At 40.4% G+C, this 22,633-nt stretch overlaps 1 protein-coding gene across 7 annotated transcripts in view; it reads left to right on the top strand.

Moving 5' to 3' along the window:
* Positions 1–751: 751 nt before the first annotated feature.
* RAI14 (retinoic acid induced 14) overlaps positions 752–22,633 on the top strand; it is a 183,390-nt gene continuing 161,508 nt past the window's right edge. For 3 of the 7 annotated variants that reach the window (XM_069096104.1, XM_069096110.1, XM_069096111.1), the window contains exon 1: positions 753–1,066. The gene's annotated coding sequence lies outside the window, so the exon portion shown is untranslated. Of the gene's footprint in view, positions 1,067–1,143; positions 1,315–1,427; positions 1,927–1,962; positions 2,211–22,633 lie in introns of those variants that run through there. The other 4 variants (XM_069096109.1, XM_069096105.1, XM_069096106.1 and 1 more) reach the window with 4 other exon arrangements.

A 22,633-nucleotide genomic window follows, 5' to 3' on the forward strand; every position in this document is an offset into this window, starting at 1 on the left:
GGCTGGTGAGATTCCTTGGCAAATGATTTTATGCTGCACAATCAGGAAGAGAAAGCTGGAAGTTTAGTGCCTCTTCCTAAAATTCTGCCAAAGTCTACTCTATCTATCATGAGAGAGGAAGAAGGAATGGTAAAGATTTTCCATTTCAAATATTTCCTCTTCCCACTTCAAAATGTCTTTGATTCTGTATTACCCCCTGACTCGTATTGCAACCAGATGAAATACCGGCTCAGGTAAGAGAATATTTCGGTTTCGCTTTAGTTCAATCATTTTAGATAATGTACTTACAGCATTGGTTCTGCCTCAAACTTCTCTAACAGGTTCTTTACTTTTTTACTTGCGGTCTATTTAAAAAGAAGATAGTTGGGGCACACACATCCTCCCCTCGCCGGTTCGGAATCTCAGCTATTAATTTTGATCTGCTTATGGTTCACTTTGGTTCAACCCCTGCCTTAGTTCAGAGGCAGGTCCATTGCAGGCGTTTAATAAATGCTTTTTTGATTGATTCTAAACCCCAGGGTCAAAGGCAATCTTAGCTTTCCCTAGCTTCAGCAAAGACAGATGAAAACAGTAGTGTAGCAAGAAACAATCCCCCGCGAAGCAAACCCGCGGCAGAGGGGAACTGGCGGCAAAACTAAGGGGTTCAGAAGGAGCCCAGGAGTACCTTCGTCAGGTCCCGAGCCCAGTGCCCAGCTCCGGGTCACCTGACTCGAGGAATTTTTGGCCCCGCCGGCCGGCCCGAGTGGAAGGGGTGGGGAATGGCAAGCACCTCCCCTCGCTCTCCTGCTCCAGGTCGGCGGGGGCCGGCGCCTGGCGGACACGTGGTGGTACTGCCGCTGCCCCCGCCCAGCCCCGGGAGCCGAGTCGCCCACTGACCACCCGCAGCCGCGGGAGGGAGGTGGAGAAAGCGGAGGAGGAGGAGGAGGAGGAGGAGGAGGAGGAGTAGAAGAAGGAAGCAGACGCAGCTGCAGCGGCTTCCTTAGGGAAGCGGGTGGCGGGCGTTCGAGCTGCTCGCCCCTTGCTGGCGGGCTTGCATTGCCGGCGGGCCAGGAGCTGCTTCTATGTGGTGAGTGTCTGGCGCGGAGACTTTGGGATTTGCCCGGCGCCCCCACCCTAGGTCCGCCTTCACCCCCGCCTTTCCTCACCCCTTCCCCCTCCCAGGGGGCAGTGCCGGCGCTCTGTAGTGTCTCTCCCTCTCTTTGTGTCTGGAGCGGGAGCGAATGGAGCTGCGGGACCGCGGGGCCAAGGGAAAAGGAGGCAGAATGCGATAGCGACGCCTCGCTGGGGGGCAGAGAGAGACTTAGGGGCACAGAGGTACCAACTCTCCCTTCTTCCTCCACGGCCGGAGGCTTGGGCATGGGAAAGGGAAGGGAGGAGAAGGAGCTCACTGCCTTTTGCAAGCTGTCTGGCTGGGTTTGGTTTGAGAGGGAAGGGGAAAGGTGGCTTCGCTTAGGGATGCAGAAAGGGCGCAGGGCAAAGTTTGGAGAAGGATCTTCTTCCATAGCCTTTACACGCCCTCCAGCCCCTTCCACTGCGAAGGGTTTGGCAGAGCTCGTCTGGGTTGGGGGAGTGGAGTGGAAATGAATTACAGAACGGGGAGGGGGAAAGGGAGGGTAGCAGGATGTAGACGACCCCTTCCCCACCTGCTCTCAGTCCTTGGGCTGGCGAATTGCTCTTCCCTGCACCCAGCTTCTGACCGGTCGGGAGACGCCGATGCCAAGATTCCCTCCCCTCCCCTTGGCTCACATCTCTTCCAGACGGCTGAAGTTTGCAGAGACTGAGAAGGGAGTTCGTGAGAGGGAGTAGTAGCCCGTCTGCTACCCCCAAAGGGGGCTTCTGCGTCTCAGCCTTGGCTATTGTTCTTCGGTTTCAGATCATCCCTTTTGGCTTTCCCGAGAACCCAGGCATGATTTTCAGACTGGTGTGGTGAGGTGTCCTCCCTCTTCCCTTTCTTTTCCTCCCTTCTCCCTTTCTTCCTTCTTCCCTGTCTTTTCCTTACTGCAGCTTTTAAAGAGATGCAAAAGTTGCTTTTCAGGGTAGGAGGCTTCTTAACTTAGTTTGGTGTTTGCGGGGTGCGGAGGGCGGGGAAAGGGGTGCTCGGTCAGCAAACTAGTGTCCTCTGCTGCTGACTTAGGCGGCTTTGCATGAAGTTTGTTTCAGTCCGGAGTTGTCTGGTTGTAAAGCAGGCGGACGTGCTAAGGCCAGATCGGGTAATCACTGATTCACCGGTGACTCTTTTAAGTGTCTTTATTTCCTTTTTGTGGTGGAGAGTAGGGGGGTGGGTAGCATGAAGGTTTCTAGAGGGATGTAGCTAATGGGTGAGTAATGACTCTATTTAGCCAAGTTTAAAGAATGGGAGTTATAGGTTGCTTCCAGGGGCATGTGAATCTGGAAAATCTAGGCTTATTTATTATTTAAGACACCAACAGAGTCCAGTGTTAATTTTCGCATAGCATTTTAGGTAAATAGCAATCCCGAGGTCTTGGATTTGTTTATTTCAAATAATTGCATTGGATTGCATATTGACAGATGATTTAAGTGTTTCCAATTTCACTTGTGTGAAAGGGGAATGAAAAAACGCTTTGGTTTGTGGAAATATTTCCAGATCCTTACAGGAAAATTGGGGGTTGGGTTGGTCTGTTAGAGCTAGTGAAGGATACTTAGATCAATAGTAATAGCAGAAGGGTATTAAGAAACTGGAGTAGAGTTTCTTCCAGCTGCGATTTGAACAGAGAAATAGAATGAATACAAGTGCCAAACTTGGTGTGGACTGAGTGCAGCCTAGAAAGGAGATTACTTCATATACTCATTCTTTTTTCTGTATTTTGGGTGTTAAGAGTTGTGTGTATTATTACTGACAGATATAATCTAATGGTCTATTCTTCGTGATAGTAACCAAATGTCTCATTATTTTCCTGGGTGATAAAATAAAAACCTTTATTTGCGGAATTTTATCCTACCCTAGTAATCTTAGCCAGTGCTTGTATAACTTAGACTAAGGACTAGAGGACAGAATTTCTGTCAGAGTTAAAGAGCTTCCTGTTCTGTATGAATGATTGCTGCAAGTTTATAATCTGTAGAAAGTGCATTATTGAACTTATATCGTACTGTATTCACCCTTTCATGTTGTGTCCCATGTTTTTATTACCTTGATGCTTCAGATTTTTCACCTTCTTTTCACAGTAAGTCTTCAGCATATGTAATGGGGCTGGATTTGGAATGAGAGAACCTGGGTTCCAGTCTCTGTTCCTGTATAGTATTGGGTAATTCATTTAACCTCACTGTGTTTAAGTTTTTCCATTAGCAAAATGAGGGCTGTCTAGGGTCTCTTCCAACTTGAAATCTATGTTCCTAGACATTGAATGAATGAATGAATGCTACAGATTTTGGTTAAAAAGAGGCATAAGACATTCTCTGTCTTCAGTAGAAACGGTTTTATTATCGGTCTGTGATTTCCTTGTGATTGTTGATTCTTCCTTCTCTAAGAGGACTGATGATATTATGAGGGGGATGTCTTGACATACAGGTGAATTGGGTTTAAGTGAGACAGGACTGTTCAAAGTTACCGCCTCACTCTCTCCTCCACAGTCACCATGGTGGCAAGACATAGTTCAAGATGACTGGTGACCTAGCATGCAGTGGGACACCTTGATCTTTTTATTTATTTTTTGCTTTTTGGAGAGCAATTGGGGTTGACTTGCCCAATGTCACACGGCTAGTTTTTGTGTTAAGTGTCTGAGGACGGATTTGAACTCAGGTCCTCCTGACTCTAGGGCTGGTGCTCTATTCACTGCGCTAGCTGCCCCTACCTTGACCTTTTTAAGCTAAGATCTTTCCCAGGTCCCAGTTTGTCTGAGGCAACAGCCATATGGTAGTTAAAGGCTTGGCCCGAATTGAGGCAAAAGATGACCTAGTTTGCTTTCATAAAAGAATCAATCTGGAGGGGAAGACCCTTAGAGTTTCATTGCTCCACTGATTTCCCTGGATGAAAAGACTGCCTCTATCAATGCAAGCTGTCTCCTACTTTCCGACTTCTTTATAGTCTTAGAGCCTTGCCCAGAGCCATGAGAGAGGTCTTTACGTACTTGACCCAGAGGTCACATGGTCAGAGTGTGTTAGGGGTGGGACTGAACACTGGTCTTATTTGTTCAAAGCAAGGCCAGATCCTCTCTATGCCATGCCATGCCCCCCTCAGTGAAATTGTAATTTAGCATCTCACTTCATCCTCATAAGCAACTGTGAGGTAGTGGACAAGTATTCTCTCTATTTTGTAGATGAGGAAACTGAAGCTTCGAGTGAAAAATAAATTATCTGAGATCACATAACTAATTAATGGCACAGTTTGAAATTGAATCCAAGCCTTCAGCCTAGTTCAGAGTTTAGTTCTTTAACGAAGATAGTTTTGTCTTGCATGCCAAGCAGAATTTTACCAACATGGGGATTTTAATGAGTTAGGGTTTTACTTTCTTTTGTAATTTGGAAATAGGGTCAATACTAATAAATCAGACACAATTGTTGACTTTAATTCTGTTTAGATTTGTGTGCCTTTGGAACCAGTTCCTTCAGACTGGCTCAATAGACTAGTCATAGGATTTAGTGTTAGAAGGGACCCGTAAATATCAAATGTTTCAACCCCTCCTTATTTTACAGATGAAATAAACTGAAACATAGAAAAGTTATTTATCCACAGTCATATACACGATTGCTGCAATCTCCTTTATCAACCTATGAATCTTTTTTTAGTCTACTTTGCTCTGAGTTTACTAATCATTGTAAATTTGAGTTTGACTAGGTTTGACCTGTCAAAGTGCCATCATTTAAAACTTGAAAACACCAAGAACAATAGCTTCCCATCTGTGGAATACAACAAAGGTGTCACAAACTCCAGAGCTAGTCCAGAATAAAATTAAAATGTAATTGGAAAATGCTTAACAAAATAAATATATAGTACAATATAGATAATGTTAATTTGTAGTTTTCTAAACCATTTTTGTTTGAGTTTGACACCACTGGAGTACAAGATGCCATTGTTGTCAAATGAAGAGACTACTGGATAGACAATAAGGAGCGTAGGTCCTGGTCTTGAGCTTGCCAATAAATTGTGCGACTCTAGGCCTTAGTTTCCTCATTTGTCAAAGCAAAAGGGCTGATTACATGATTCACGTGGGATCCCTTCCAGTTTTAAATTTCTATGAGATCTGTGATAAAACTACTGTATATAGAAGAAGAAAATGCAGTTGTGATACAGTTATATTTTGCAGCCTATACTGATGTGATTGTCGTGGGTCTAAAGTATTTTAAATATTTTCTTGCTGTTTCTCTCATAGGTTTCTCTCTCATCATTTTCTGTCATTCCAAATGTACTATGAATTTGATCCCATCCTCACACCCCTCATGTTATAGTTTTGTGCTGGAGATAAGTGTTAGCTGTCTTTTATTTTCCGTAGAAATCATAGACTATAAGATGTTAGGTATGGAAGAAAGCATAGAGATCACCTAGTTCTAGTTGAACCCATCGGTTTACAGATGAGGAAGCTGTGGCCCCGTATAGCAGAGTTGAATTTGAAGAGCGTTTTTAAAAACATATATATGTGGTATTTACAGTCAGCATTTTATTTCTTAAATGTTGTTCCAATACAGAAAATAAGTGCGTGGATTAATCCAGGTGGCACCAACACATCTAGAAACAGTCATAGTGAGTTTTCCTTGTGCTTGGTCTTCATGCAGTCATCTCACAAATTGTTCCATTTAGTTCTCACAGCCCTTGGTAATCCTGAACCAAAAAGAAAACTTACACTCTGCTCTGTGGACGCCCACTCTTCCTTTTCTTAGTAACCTATCTTTCTGAAGGTTCACTTATGGGAGACGCATAAACATGTCTCGCCCACTTCTCCATTCCACAAAGGCATCTGTCAAAACAGCAAAACACTGATGTCAGACAACTTCAGCCTCTTGGGAGCTCTTAAGAACAAAGAGCTATGTACCTTTGTATTCTTGCAGATGCGACCGACCATCCCCATTGTCTCAACTATTGTACATTTACCTCTGATTCTCCCCAGGCTCCCTTCTTCCCCCTTCCAAATACTTATTTCATTATGAGGGAGGAAAAATGGCAAATGGAAATACCTGGAAGCTCCCTGAACACATATTGTGCTGAGAATTGTCACACAGACTCCTCAACTTGCCATTATGACAGTCTAGACTGTAGATCATAATGTGGGCTCTTGTGATGAAAACCAGTGGCATTTTCTTGTTCTGCCATGAAAAAAAAAATGCTTAAAAAAGAAAAAAACCCAGACCTAAAAATCTGAAAAACTTAGTGTGTTATTTTAAGAGTGTGATAAGAATAAAATTCTAGGATTTCCCATAAACCATTTTGATATGTTCACGAGAGTATAAGCTTACTCGAGAATGGATGATCATTTTAATCTCCAGAAAGAAATGTTCTTGAAAGGAATCATTTAACAGTGATTACAGAAAATTACTCATCAGATAGTGTTAATTGTGGAAACTTTAAGTCATGAACTAGGATCCCATGATCAGGGCATTTTATTTGTGAAGATTGGAAAAACTGAACAATTCAGAGTCTATAAGGTGAGAATAAGCTTTAAAAAACAAATTATCTGCTGTTCACTCCGAGCCTCTCCCAAAAACACTCTGAGTAGAACAAACTTTTTTTTTAATCATGGGAAGATTGTCCACTTCATAGTATTAGATTTTCCCCTTTCATCTACAATGAAGTGACGATCCCCTATTTGACAACAAATCTGATTGTGGAAGTTAGTAAATTCAATCACAGACTTAACTTCACTGCCAAAACCAATAAGAGAGAATAAATTATTAAATAATTAAGAATGAATAAATATTACATGTTTTAAAGAAAAAAAAATCTTTGTATTTGATTAGCAACATTAATGGTTTATTCGTTTAACATGCTCATGTAAATCAGGGTAGACCCAGAGATGAAGGGTTAGGGGGTGTAAGACCAGATTCAAGAAATCAGAAGATCTGACTTTGGCTCTGGCTTTTGGCCATCTGGCTAATTGTGAACTTGGGCAAGTCACTTAGTATTAGTTTCAGCATCTTGTATGAAAAGGGGGAGGCAGCTGGATAAGGGAAGGGGAACTCTCTTGGAGTCTTGTTTTTGAGCTGTACATTAAATGAAATAATTTAAATGGAAAGTGCTTTGACCATTACAAAATGGAGTAGAACTATAAGGCATTATTATGGTGATTCTTCACCCATTGATGCTTGCTGACATCAAACCCTACACTGCTAGTGAGAGTGGGCAGATTAAACTGAAAATTTGGCTAGCTCATACTTTTTTTTAATGGCTGAATAGTTGGTTTCATTTTTTTGTAATGTGTATCTGAAGTGCTGACACTAATAAGGAGTGTCAAAGTTGGCAACACATTTATTGAAATCTTCCTGTGCTGGCAAAGTATAATGTGATGGAAGCATTGTGCTATGATGGGAAAAGCACTGCTTCTGGAGTCACAAAACTTGGGGTTGAATGGATCCAGATTATCACTTGCTGTTTTGTGACCTAGTAGGACCAGTCACTTCATCTCTCTGATCCTCAGTTTCCTCACCTTTAAAATGAGGGAATTTGATTAGATCATCTTTAAGGCCCCTTCTTCCTCTAAATACTATACTCTTTCCTGTGTGGGCTTTGTTACTTATGAAAACTGCATTAAACCCAGTCTGTGCTAGTCTTGTGTGTCCATCTCTTCTGTGATAAGAGGCATTCAAAGACATGCATAGTGTGGTGTGTTAGAAAATGCTGGTTTTGGAGTTGAGGGTGAAAGTTCAAGATCTGCTCTGTAGCTTCTTACATGTATGAACTTGGTTATAAGTCTTTTTACCTCGTTGAGTCTCAGTTTCTTCATCTATAAAATGAGAGAATTGAGCTAGATAACCTCATTCTTATTTTAAATCGGTGATCCTGATGTTGTATCACCACAGTTCCATAATTATTGGTTATTTCTGAGATGGACTGATGGTGAAGTCTTGCTTTTGTTTAATATGTTTTGCCTATTCACGTCCCTTAATTAACTGCACAATTCATTTGTGAAGAAAATGTGTTTGTTCTAAGTAAGAGAATGGAGGATTCCTCTTTTCTCCCTCCCGTGATCCTTACCATTTCACATCTTGTTAAACCTGTGTACTTAAGTACATATATCATATTAAGTATATAATATTAAGTCAAGGCATATATCCTCAGCCTAATTCAAGCATTTTTTTTTAACTCAGATTATTATTTCTTCTTTTTAGTAAATCATTTAGTTAACAAGCGTTTATTAAGCACTACTTGCCTAGCACTTAGTGGTAGAAATACAAAATAAGTTCTTGCTGTTATAAAGTTTACATTCTAATGGGAATTTCCCAGTGGAAACCCTCTGCCTCTTTGTCTTAGAGAATATTGCCTATGGCTATTAAAAGTTAAATGATTTTGCCATTGGTTACCCACCCAATAAGTGTAAAAAGTGGACATTTAACCTAGGTCTTCCTGACTTCCTAGGTCTCTTATCCATTACCCTGTGTTGCCTCTCTAAGCAATGGTTTATCTACCATATTTTGAAACTGTCCACAGAAATCCTACTGAGATGCCTCATTCTGATGCGTTGGTGATGGTCTAACAGAGAAAAAAACAGCCCCTGGAGGGGGCCTACCAACCTGAAAAGGCTTCATATTTGGACTTTTTGTGGGCTGTATGTCTGTTGTGTGAGGTCCAGCTTCACTACATTTGGAGAGGCTAATCAAGTTTGGTACAGGACAATAAGTTTTTGATCACAGCAGCTGTGACATTAAAAGTCTTAAGAGGAGATGCAGTCAGCTTGGGTAGATGGAGCCCAAGGACTGATCAAACCACCAATCCAGAAAGCATTTTAAGTTATAGTGAGCTCCAGCTGGCATTTTAGTGGATTTAAGGGTAATTGAGACCCCAGTTCTGCTTTCCCTGTTTCTATTTAGTATTACATTTGGCAAGAAGAAAATTAGGCTTGTTTATTTGGCTTCTTTCCTTTGTAAATCCTAGGCAGATTTTGGTTGCTCTTCATAGAATGTTTTATTTTCATTTTAAGGGAACTGGATTATTCTGTAAAGAATTCAGGTTTTTTTTTCCCAAGATTTTAACACAGTAATATTTCTCACTTTGTCCCAATTCCACTAAGTATTTCCAGCTCCTTATTCTAGCTGAAATTTTGAGAAAAGTGAACTTTAGAGTGATTTACTATGAGAGGAGAGGAACTGGAGAAATTATTGTCTTCTAGGCTAGGATATGCTCTTCTTATTAAGATGACTACTGTTTATGGACTGTTTCTTGTAGACTTAACTGGTGGTCTTCTACTGTGGCTCCCAAGTCTTTGAAGACTGTGGAACAGGAGTGGGTAACCCTTTTTCCATTGTAGGCCATTGAACTGTGAGAAAGGGGAGGAAAAACAAACAAAAAATAAGAACATTTCAAGACTACCCAGTAAAACCTTCTGTGAGATTTTAAAATTTGTTGCTGATTGTCTTGCCATCCCTACTTTTGGATAAGAATGGCAATATATGTTCTCTTTTAAGCGCTGTAGTTGCAGTTATTGGTTATGTTTTTTTTTTTTAATAAAAACTTGGTTGCATGAAATAAACAATGGATTCATTCTGGACATGAGAGTTTAAATTTTTTAGGCCAGATCAATCTATGGAATAGAATCATCCCCTTAAAAGTGCTGACTAGTACAAGAAGAAACAGTAGGCTCTCTGTATCCAGGCGTCTGTAACTCTTCAAGTTGTGGAAGGTCTTAAGACCTCAAATCAAAATGAGGAAGCCCACAGATGTATCTATGAGGGTAGAGTAGGCATCTAGTCGTAAATTTCTCCTGTTCCTCTCTTCTCCAAAATAACCCAACCTGATGAGTTATCTTGGTACATGCGAAACTATGCACATTGAACATCAACATCAGCAAAATTCACTTGCATATGGCCCTCCAGGACCATAGGAGAGGCAAGTATGGTTTCCACAACTAGGGAAAGCATCTTGCTATAATAAATGAATTAAGCACACCAGCTATACTTGATACTTCTGCACTTTGTCGAGGTAGAGTGGGATGGGAGCTCTTGTTTTGTCTATTATGGGACATATATCTCTGGTACTATCAGGGCTACTTTTTCCTTTCAGAGAAAGAGAAGATAGGTACAAAACAATCTATGAAAGGCAGTGCGGGTTTTTGGGAAAACACCGTACTTGGAGGGGGAAGATGAGGATTTCAGTTTTCACTCTTAACACTTCTTAGCTTTTGGGCAGGGGGCGGAGGCAAGACAGTTGGGGTTAAGTGACTTGCCCAAGGTCACACAGCTAGTAAGTGTATCAAGATGGATTTGAACTGAAGTCCTCCTGACTCCAGGGCCAGTGCTTTATTCACTGTACCCCTAGCAGCTGCATACTTCTTAGTTTTTTAACTTTAAGTGGGGGCACTTAATCTTGTGAACCTCAGTTTCCTCATCTATTAAACTGGGATCTTTGTACTAGTGCCCTACAGTGCTCTGAGGATTAAGTAAGATATGTATAAATTAAATTATCATCATTATCACGTAGGATACTCTGTGGGGGAGAAATATGTAATTATTTGCCAAGCTCTGCCGACAGGTTCAAATATTTAACCTATGCTTTGTCATCCAGGTGGTAACATTCACTTAACTTTTTCCAGTAAAGAAATAGCTTTGAAAATCTGCCTCCTGCTAATGATCACAAACTAATCAGATGAACAGTCTATTTTATGAAGTGAATCAGATCAAAAGCCTACAGTGGACCAGCAGTAAGATTCCTGGGGATGATATTGGATGTTTTTCCCAGCCTTGGTTCCATGAGTGAAGCATTTGGGAGCCAAAAGGCTTTGGGAGCCATTGCTTTAATTAAGACACATAAAAATTTCCTTTCACCAAAGCATGGGTGTGGAGGAGGTGGCAGGGATGCCAGGAAAGATGTAAGATGTCTCATTCATAAAGGTTTATTGGGACATCTGTGAAGCACTGAGAACCCAGAGAAAGTCTCTTCTGTTGAGTTTTGTTGGGCCCAGTATTATTAGGGATGTGACTTGATTGGTTAACCTTTTTAGACTTTTATTTCTTCCGTAGAGAAATAGGTTAATGTTGTTCATTTTTAGAGAAAATATCACTTCCTTTTATATGACCTTTTAGACAGAATATTTGTTGTCTGCCATAATTTGTGTGTTTTCTTTTGCCATTCTTAGAGTTTTGGTACTCATTGATTAATTCAGGAAAACTTGTCCTTTCTTGAACCCTTCTGTAATTAGCCTTTCTACCTTGGGGTTCTAACCATTTCCCCTTTCTCCTCCCTTTTCCGCCTCTCTTCTGAAGTCTTTAAACTCTAAGACTACCCATTCAGTGGGAGAGGGGAAGAGAAGGGAACAGGCATTAAGTACCTGCCGTGTCGTAAGCACTGTGCTAAACTTTTTACAAATATTGTCACATTTGATCTTCACAACAACCCTGGGATGTGGATGCTATCATTATCTCCATTTTACAGATGGGGAAACTGAGGTTAACAGAGAAGAAATTTAATTTCTCTGAATTAGTACTTTAAAATGAAAACACAGATGTTCTATTGCATTTTTCCTTGTTTCTTATTTGGGTATTGACTAGTTATTTAGACCGTGTCTTAACTAGGCAACATTTCCTTTCTTTCCTTCACAACATCCTCCCCCCCCCCCCATTATTTTAAGTGAAGACTTAACAAAGTAACAAAGGGTGTTTGACTCCTATTACATTGGAAACCTATGTTTACATCCACTCTAGTAAAAGAAACAGAATGAAGTTCTTACCCAAACTGATGTAGATTCCAGAATTTGGTGGCAAGCTGCCGGGCCTTGAGTATTTTGTATTCTTCTTCCAAAAAAGAAAAATAGGGTCAGTACATATTTCTGACTCCCCTCCACTCATGTCTTATTGGATGGCATTGCTAAAAAAGGCCTTTCCCCTCCCCTTTTTAAACATTGGTTGCAATGTTAATTATGAAAAAGGTAGCTTTTTATTTTTATACTGTAAATGAAATGGTAAATGGGCCAAAGCACATTGGGACAGTTTATCTTGTCAGGATAGAATTGTCCTGGTGATGTGGTAGGCATGTTGAAGGGCAGCTTTCTGAACTATTACCAAAATGTTATAGACTGGTCTTTGGGGTCTACGTGGCCTGTGAAACCATTTCAATTTTTCTTACTTTCCTCCAGTATTTCTCAGTGTCCACATGTATCAGCAATGCCATATTCACAATGCCTATGGAAATTACAGATATGCTGATATAATTATCCATCACAAAATACATCATGCTTGCCATATGGGGGAATAAGCTAGAAAATTTATTAAGATACCAAAAGACTGAGTCCCAAAACCAGAAAGTGAAAGCCATCAGAGTAGTTATGAAATTGGCACAGGTGGATAAAGTAGAAAGCACCCACATTCTCAAGCCTTTAAAACAGAACAGGCTACCTCAGGCAAAGGTCCTCCTCTCCCCACTCACAGCAACCACCCAGCGTCCGGGAAGCGCGCTCCCAGCAGCTCCGGCCCCTGGCAGTCCTCAGCAGGAGTCCTTAGCAGAAATTCTGGCTGACTCAAAAAGGGCTTCGCGCTGCCGCTGCCGTCGCCGCCACTGCTAGCCACCACAGGAACTCTAGCTTGGCTTCAGCTTCCTCTTGCTCCGCCCCTTCCTGCTATGTCAGCAAGTCCAATGGGGCATGGAAGATCTTTAAATCCTATAACCCTTACACCACATTGGCTTTGGTTCCTATGGCACCACCCAGTTAGTCAGATAGTGCTCACTTAGCATGCTCTGCACTGTATGTAGCATGTGCTAGCTGGGATATCTTGCCAGCCAAAGATAAACCCCTTGAGGTCAAGAATTGTGTCATTCCCCCTCCCCCCTTCCTTTTTGGGAGGTGGGAGAATGTCTTTATGTCCCTTGAACACTTAGTGGGCATTAATAAGTGTTTGAATTAAAAAGATTAAGTCAAGTGAAAAAGCATTATGTGCCAGGTACTTGGCAAAATTCTGGGGAGAAAAAAAGAAAGGCAAAATACAGCCCCTGCTCTCGAGGGTCTCACAGTTCAATGAGGGGGACAACATGCGGACAACTGTATACAAACCAGATCTACAGATTGGAGATAATTTCAAAGGAATGGCCCTAAGATTAAGGAGCCCTGGGAAAGGCTTCTTCTGGAAGATGGGACTTGAACTTAGACTTAAAGGAAGCCAGGGGATCCAGAAGGTAGAGAGGAAGAGGGCCCGAGGGACAAGAAGCGAAAATTCACAGAGGAAAACAGGTCAAACAAAGCTTAAAAAAAAACCCAACACTTTGCAAACTCATAAGTGCTATTAAAAAAAGAGATGTGTTGTCCAGTAAACAGCAAGGATACCAGAGACACTGGATTTCGTGGTGTAGTTGGGAAGAATAAGGTGTAATGAGACTGGAAATGTAGAGGGGAACTAGGTTGTGCAAGGCTTTAAAATCCAGAGGATTTTACATTTGATCCACATTGAGGCATTTGATTGAATGAATTGTGGAAGGAGGAGGTGATGTGAACATAGTTGCATTTTAGGAAAATCAGTTTGACTGTTTAATAGAATTGGGGAGAGACTCAAGGCAAGGAGGTCACTTGACAGACACAATAAATGGGAGATGATCAATAGAGGAAAGACACAGCTTTAAAGGAGATTGGCAAAGGATAAGGTGGCATTTCAACCCTAACAAGTTTGAAGACTTCCAGTGATGGCAAACTTATTATTTACTAAGGTAGCTCATCCTGGCTTTTGGATTACTGTTAACAGATTTTTCCTTATGTTGAACTGAAGAGTCTTGATGCCACAGGCTGTTGGTTTTGACAAAACAAAGCTAATCTCTCTTTCAAGTAATTAACAAGTACTTTCTGTATTTGAAGACCATATTCTTGTCCCTCCCAATTTCTGTTTTCTCTAGGCTAAACATCCCAGTTCCTTTAACCTATTTTCTTAGGTTATTGGTTTCCAAACTTTATATAGTGACCAATTCTTTATTACTCCGTACTAAATTGTCATACTTTTTTTTTTTTTAAGCAATCGGGGTTAAGTAACTTGCTCAAGGTTACACGGCCAGTTATTTCTGGATGTGGTGCTGAGTATCTGAGCCCGGATTTGATCCAGGTCATCCCGACACTGGAGCCAGTGCTCTTATTCGCTGAGCCACTTGGCCACCCCTAATTGTCATACTTTTTATGACATAATTTCTGTGGAAATTTTTCTTAGCTTGTATTTTATATAAATAAAATTAAGAGTTTATAATTTTGTAAAATGTAAATTCCAAGATAAAAATATTGTACCATACTGATTTTTTGCTGATAAAAATCCTTTACAAAGAGAGGATATTAAATTTAATTATTGACAATTCTGCATGATTAAAACAGTTCCTATTATTTCATCTTTTTAAAAAAATTTCAAAGTTTTTTTTTCTAAATCAGCTTATTATACCAAAATGAATAATGTTGAGAAATAGAAAATTTTGACATTTTTAACTTCCACACAGATAAGGTTATATTTGACACACTTCATATTCAGGTAGAAAGAACACTAAACTTGGAGTCAGAGGATGACTGTTTCAAATTACAGTTCTGATGTTCATTACCCATATGACATTGGCCAGTCATTTTGTATACCTGTGTGTGTATGTGTGTGTACACAGAGATTTGTAAATAAAAGGTAGGTTTTTTTGGTTTTTTTACAAGGTGGGAAGGATAGCCCTAATTTGTATTTATCAGTAAAGACTGAGTGTAGGAGAAATTGAGGAGAGCTGAGGATTCCGAGACAGGGAATGGAATGCTATCATCCCAGACATGGGCGAGCAGCCTGTGCAAAGGTGGGACAGCAGTGTACAGGTATACTCTGTCTATGGGGGCTCCTGATTCAACAATCTGAAAATGTCACAATAAGTCCTGCACTTCACTCAAGAATCTACCTTACTTAACTCATTCTCTTGATTGTTGACTGGCTACCTTGCCCTGCCATTTCAGGAGGGTCCCCCAGTCATGCTCACTTCATTCCAGGTTCAGCTCCTTCTCCAGACTTCACCATCTCACCTACTCACTCATTGATCTTACCCACATCTCCTCCTCCTCCTCCTCCTTTTCACTCCCTTTTATTGTTGTCTTACCCCATTATAAGGTAAGGTCCTTGGGAATGGGAAATGTGGCCTTTCCTTGTATTTATACCTTCAGCACTTAATGCAGTGCCCAGAACATAGTAAGAGTTTAATAAATGCTTTATCTTTCTGTCCATCAATTAGCAGTTAGACCAGTTCTTAAACTCTTCTACCCAAGAATCCCTTTACCCTCTTAATAATTATTGAGTACCTCCCCCAAAGAGCTTTTGTTTATGCAGATTATTCCTATTGATATTTACAGTATTAGAAATTAAAATGTCATAGTACATATTATGAAAGTAGTTTAACCACTGAAAGGGTCTTGGGGGGAGGGAGGATTCTTTGAGAACTGCTGACTTAGACATAACTTTAACTTTGAGATCACCCTGGTTGACATCTCATGAGTGTATCGACCATGAATATTTCTTCATTTTCTGATTTTACTGTTCTTGAACAGAATTCTGTTATCCCACCCTTCTCTTAATTTTTTTTTTTTTGCTTTTTGGAAGGCCATTGAGGTTAAGTGAATTACTTGCCCAAGGTCACATGGCTAGTTTTTGTGTTAAGCCGTATTTGAACTCAGGATCTCCTGACTCCAGGGCTGGTGCTCTATTCACCACCCTTCTCTTATCCAGTCTCAAGTTAGTTATTCTTCATTGTGCCAAGTGTACAGGGTTTTGTTTTGTTTTGTTTTTTTGCTTTTTTTTTGGAGGGGGGAAGGTAGGGCAGTTGGGGTTGTGACTTGCCCAAGGTCACACAGCTAGTAAGTGTAAAGTGTCAGGGGCCAGATTTGAATTCAGGTCCTCCTGACTCCAGGGCCAGTGCTCTATTTACTACACCACCTAGCCGCCCCCCAAAGTAGTAAAAAAAAAAAATCATTCCATACAGTTATTGATAATATTGATATAGAATTGAAATAAGCTAGCATTTAGTAAATGCCTGCTGTATGTAAGGTACTCTGCCTAGCAGCAGGTGGGTACAAAGAATGAATATAATTGCTGGGGTCGGGGAAGGGAGGGAGAAGGATTCAGTGGAAGGAATCTTTCAGCCTCCCAGAGTAATATAAATCTTTGGTAAACTTCACCTCATGGGGCAAAGTATGTCATTTCAACGATAGCATTTAGATGACATTTTATCATTAATATTCCTTTTTTTTTTTAAAGCTTTTTGGAGGGGGGAAAGCAGAGCAGTTGGTGTTAAGTGACTTGTCCAAGGTCACATGGCTAGTAAGTGTTAAGTGTCTGAGGTCGAATTTGAACTCAGGTCCTCGTGATTCCAGGGCAGGTGCTCTATTTACTGCACCACTTAGCTACCCTATCATTTATATTCTGATATATGCAACACTTCTGGTTCTGTATTTTTGTAGAACCAAAATGCTAAATGTATATATTGTTGCCTACATTATTTTAACTGCTGAGCTCATATCACTGTAGTGCTTGTGAGTAAGAAGTGTGACATTGTATAGTCTGGAGACCTGGGTTTGAATCCTGCCTCAAATACTTCCTGGATGATCAGCAAGTCTTTAATGCCATAGATCCTATTTCTTCATCTACCAAGTAGGTGACTCTCTGTCAGTGGTTAAAGAAGCTTCCTTATCTTGAGTTTCAGACACAATGGCATCACAGGTATGAATAGGGTACATGCATAGATGGTGTGCATCATTGCTACAGTGTTTTGAATTAAATTCCTTAAGATACTCTGCCTTTTTTGTATCACCCTTAGCATTCAACACAAAATGTTCCTCAGTAGACACTCAGTAAATGTTCGATTAAATTTCCCTTTTGTTTTCTTCAATAGTCTTTTTTTTTTTTTAAAGCAGTTGGGGTTAAGTAACGTGCCCAAGGTTACACAGCCAGCCTTTTTGTGTGGGTGTTAAGTATCTGAGGCCAGAACCTATCTGGGTCCTCCTGACTCCGGACCAGCGCTCTTACTCACTGCACCAACCTACCCATCCCTTCTTCAATAGTCTAAAACTTTGTCTCTTAGCCTCAAGCCAGGCTTTATCATTGATATCTGGAACCTCATTGACCTTCAACACACTGTTTATGCCTGTGTTTATGTATACTTAAACTGCGAAGTGTCATTCAGTCATGTCCAACTGACTCTTGGTGACCTTGTGTACTGTAGTACACCAATATTGCCCATGAGGTTTTCTTGATAAAGATATTGGAGTCGTTAGCCATTTCTTTTTCCAGTGGATTAAGGCAAACAGGGTAAGTGACTTGTACAGGATCACACCGCTAGTAAGTGTCTAAAGCCAGATTTGAACTCAGTTCTTCCTGACTGCAGGCCCACGTTCTCTATCCATTGAACTACCTAACTGCCTCTAAACTATAAAGTGCATACAACTCTATTCAGAATTTGCTACTATTTTAAGTATTCTGTCTATATTTATATGGATATGTTATACAAAGCTTTACACAGGGTGTCCCAAAAGTCAGTTTTAATCCTTTAAGAGCTTAGAATTGTGCTAAGACTTATAGGACATTCTGTATTTAAATACTTATAGAGGTCTTTATTTTCCTTTGGTTTTCCTTTGGTTTGCAAGTCCTCAAGGATAGAGGCTAGAGAACTATCCTTTACCCCCATCTTATAGTGACTCCCTCCTTCCCTCACTTTGGTCCAAAGCATCTTGTTGGGCAGCTGTTTGCTGAAGGTCTCAGATACAGGGTGTGCTCATAGTGGAGCAATGGGATGCTTACGCAGTGACTGGTTGTCAGATCCAGTAACACAGAAGTCTGTTTTCCTCTGGGCAGGTAGTTCTAGAGCCCCAGAGAACAGGCATGGAACTTCTGAAAACCCTCCTAGAGTCAAGACTTAAAGACTTTTTGCAATCACCCTTCTGGCAAAATAGGGCATTTATATTAGGGATGGTGCTTCTACTGGGGATGGCCTAGACTTTGGGGAATATATTCTTTAGAATAAATTAGAGTTAATGACAGCTTCTGTGTACATAATATATTCTACATTATTTAAGGATTAACTACTTCGAGGATTATGTCTGAGATCTTCAGTCCACTCCTTCCAGCTGGGTCCCAGGAACCCTTCCCCTCCTCCCTTAGAGTTATCCGTTTCCCCCCCGCCCCCCAACTCTCCTTCCTGATGACTGCCTTCTCTCTTCCCTCTGCTCAAGGCACTCCCTACTTTTCCCTTATCCTCAGCTGCTGGAACAGCTTCTTTCCTCCCTTTCCCTCTTCCCCCTCCCATTCCTGGCAGCCCAGAGACTTGATCTTAGGCCATCTGGATGGGCTGCTGGGATAATGGAGAGTAGAGGAGAAGGGGCCCAACAAAAAAGCTCCCTTTCTGTAGACAGACAACATATAGGATTATTGGTACCCAGGCCTGGCAAGCAGTAATCCTTTCAGTCAATACCCACCCAGCTGCTGAAAATGTGTAGTAGTTTTTCAGATTTGAGGTCGAATATGAAGAGGTTTTAAACTGTTGCAACCGTAATTAATTACAAATAAATTGTGATCAGCAAAAAAGCAAAGAAAAGAGTGTTAAATGGGAGAATATTTCCCCTCCTTCCCCAAATGGAAAGAACTAGAACTTTCTATATTTGGCAGTGTTAGAGATAATATTTTAAATAATCATGGTAGTAGGGGCTTAGGAAGAATAGAGGAGATTTTGGGGAGATTGAAGCTGACCAGAAAGAGGTTTGTGCGATTCCTGAGGGGAGTCTATCTTCATTATCTTCTTTGGGTCATTGGATTCCATGATTAATCTGGATAGTTCAAAGTGTATATACCATGTGTACTTGGACTGTCTCTTCGACTGTAATCAATTTAATTACTTGGCTGTAGGAAGAGGCCTGCAGGCCCAGAGGAATGACTGATGAGCCTTTCTCTGTCCTTCCCAAAACGTCACTCAGATGGAATAACATCAAGCATATAAACACATATAACATGTAGAACGTATATGACATTTAACATAAGAAGCACTGAAAACATATTAAAACACTATGCAGAAGTAGCATCCTCTGAGGTGATTTTCCTTAAGCACAGCTCTGACCATGTTCTTCCCCTATTCAATAAACTCCTGTGGCTTCCTATTGCTTTATTTGTTTTTTGAAGCCCTTCACAACTTGGCCTTAACCTATTTTTCCAGTCTCATATATTACTATGTTTTTAATACTCAGCATCCCAGCCAAAGTGGCCTTTCTCTGCTGCTCAGACATAACACTCTTATTTCCCTTCTCACATGCCTGGAACACACTCCCTTGCCACCTCACAAAATCCTTGACTCCCTTCAAGACACAAATCAGTCACCATCTTCTGCATCAACCTTTTTTGTGTGTCCTGGACACCTCAGGCAGACTGATGTAGCAAGCCTGTGAAACCTCCCTCAGAATGATGGTTTTAAATGCATAAAGTAAAATACATAGGATTTCAAAGGAAGCCAATTATATTGAAACAAAGTTTTTTTTTTCCTGTTCAAGTTCACAGACCCAAGTATCCCAGATCTATAGGATTTTTTTCCTGAACCTCCCCTGCTAATGCCCTCAGTTAGTAATTACGATGTATTAAACTATTGCATATTATATATATATATATCTTGTTTATGCTTACACATGTACATGTTTCCTCTGATAGAATGTAAGCTACATGAGAGTGGATATTGTTTCATTTTTTTGTCATTCTGTAACAGTACCTCACACTATTCCCGATGCCTAGTGGGTATGTAATAGCAAATGCGTGTTGAGCTGTGATCTCATTGCTGTGGTTGTTTCTACAAAGGTGCATATCAAAGCTGTTCCTTTTTCCTTGCCTGTCCATCCTGTGTGACTTTTGTCCCTGACCTCCGGTAAATTCACCACTAGTGTCTCACTAGGGGTCTATCTCACTTTCTCCTGATATCTTCAGAATACTAGTGTTGTCTGCTGGTTATCCTTCACTCTAGATATGTAACTACTCTATCTTTCTTTTCGCTTGTACATTTCCCTGGTGATATCATTTACTCCAGCTCTTAAGTTCCTTACTTGCTAGATGTTGTAGCATGCTTACCATGTTCTTCTCTTTTGCTCTGTGGGTGACTGTACATTTTCTGGGATTTCGTGATTGTGGGTTTTCCTTTCAGTGCAGATCATAACCCCAATATTGTTTAGTAAAAGGTCTTTGTGGCTTGCTGGGACCAAAAAACTTTAGCACCATGTGGCCAGTCTTCTGGTGATGAACCATTAAACAAATAAGGTTGTTTGATTAGCAGTTTTTTTTTCTCTGTGTAACTAGGAGTTTTATGCAACCCAGCACCAATCTGGGGTAGAAACTAGAATATTTTCATGTACAAGATAGCTAAACATCTTTTCTTTAATGAGAGTCCTAACAGCAAGAATAAGTAAGTTGATAAAATTAATCCTCTTCACTTAGGGCAACAAATTTTATAAATGAAGAAAATGTTTAGCATCACCACTTCTAGCTCACTGTCTCCAAACAATACCATTGTGATTGTTACAAATGAAATTTCCAGCATTCCAGAAAGTAAAACGTCCAAGCTATTCCCAGTTCAGAATTTAGTTAAATTGATTGCTGATGAAACATTCTACAAATCAACTTCTGGCAACTTGAATCTTTCTAGCACAAAAGCCTGGATTAGATATTACCATAAATAGTGCCTGCTTCCATCAGCATCTCTCAAGATGTTTTCCACAACCAACGCTGTCTATGTAGGCTTCGTTTTAAAACTCTTAAAAGTTTTAATTTTACTGTGTTTCAGAAGGGTGATAAATCCAAGGAATAGACTTCCAGCAAAAGAAATTGAGCATCTTTGTAGTACAGTGAAAATCTCATGCCTTTCTTGTTTATGAGTAGATGTACATTTTTGTGCACGTCTGGGTATTGTTTGTAGAAAGTACAGTGGTGGGTTTTTTTTTTCTCTTGAGTATGGGAGATAGTTTTTATTTTTTAAAAATTATAATCTGATTCAATTACCCTTTTTTCTGCTTCTACTACTTTTATTACCAACCATGTTCTCCAGACTGTCTTATCATCATTTTAAACTTTCCATGTCCAAAATCAACTCTTTCTGCTGAATCTGCTTTCTCCAAATTTCCACATTTGTTTTTTGTAAAAATAAAATTTTATTGATTTTTTTATATCACCTATTTTTTCCTTTATTTAAGGAACATATTATGATGGTGTTGGTATAGGCATTGAGTTTGTTTTTGATAGACTATCAGATATTTTATGTATTTTGTGTGTTTTTTAAAAATTGTACTTCCCTTTCTATTATTGCTTTCTTGATTTTGTCATTGTATACAAATATTATTCATTATTGTGGGTTAATTTTGTTACCAGGAACTTTACTTAATGAAGTTCATGTCTTTATTAATTTCTTTGCTGATTTCATAGAATTTTCTAAGTAAACTCATGTTGTCAGCAAATAAAATTCCCCATTTCTATCTAGGGCATCTTTATCCTCCTCAGTCTCAAAAGCTCTCATCCTTGACTCTTTATTTTCCTTTATTCCTTGCCAAGTCCTGGGGTTTTAAGATAGGACCATAGATTGAGAGATGGATGGACCTTGGAAACCATGGGGGTACAACCTCCCCATTTTATAGATGAGGCCAATGATGTATAGAGAGGTTAGATGACTTGACCGCTCAGCCAGGAAGTAGAGTGGGATTTGAACACCAGATCTTCCTAATTCCAGGTTAAAGTACCTCAGCCATTACACTAGGGTCTCAATTCAACCTAGAGAACTTTTCTTTTCTAAGTCTCCTTTCCATTCACAGGGCCAGAATTTTAGTGGTCTCCATCCCCTTGGCTTGAACAGTTTGTTTCACTACTTCCTTCTCCAATACATCCTCGATTAAGCTGCCAAAATCATTTTCCTAAGGCACAAGCCTGACTTTATTCGCAGTGGGCACAACAACCTTCAGGGGCTCCCTCTTGCGTCTGTGGTAAAATTGAAAATATTTAGCTTAGTATTTCAGACTTTCTATAGTCTGACTCTGTAATGGAATGTAAATTTTAAAGATCTTTCCTGCCCTTAGGCTAAAGTGCACCTGGAGCCTGGGGTGGGAGGCTTGTTTTTCAGTAGATACTTTTTGATTGGCCAGTGGGTCAATAAGGTTGTTACATTCTCTGAGCCAGGAGAAGGCTATATAAGCCCTGATGTGAGGCTTTGTTTTGGGGCTCACTTTGAGAAGTGTTCTGTGATTTGATGAAACTCTGGGAAGCCATTGTTAAGAGTCCCCCAGCTTTGAAAAACCCAGATGTTGATTTGGTATGGATGTAATGGTTGGACAGTTTGGAAATCTGTGTATTTGATCTGTTTCTCTGTCTTGATAATTCTGTCTGTATTCTCTGAAGTTCGGGGTGCTGACCTTTTTCCCCTGAACTAGGTGAACGATACATATTTGACTGATTAAAATAAGCTTGTTAACCCCTTTTGAGTTGCTTTCCTTTATCAAAGCAGATCCAAGAACCTGTGGTGGCAGGGACCCTGAGGACGCTTGGGGTGCTTGCT

Source organism: Petaurus breviceps, unplaced genomic scaffold (assembly GCF_028583685.1).
Source record: "Petaurus breviceps papuanus isolate PSGF00001 unplaced genomic scaffold, PetGlider_PUasm1.0 229, whole genome shotgun sequence".
Taxonomy (NCBI): domain Eukaryota; kingdom Metazoa; phylum Chordata; class Mammalia; order Diprotodontia; family Petauridae; genus Petaurus; species Petaurus breviceps.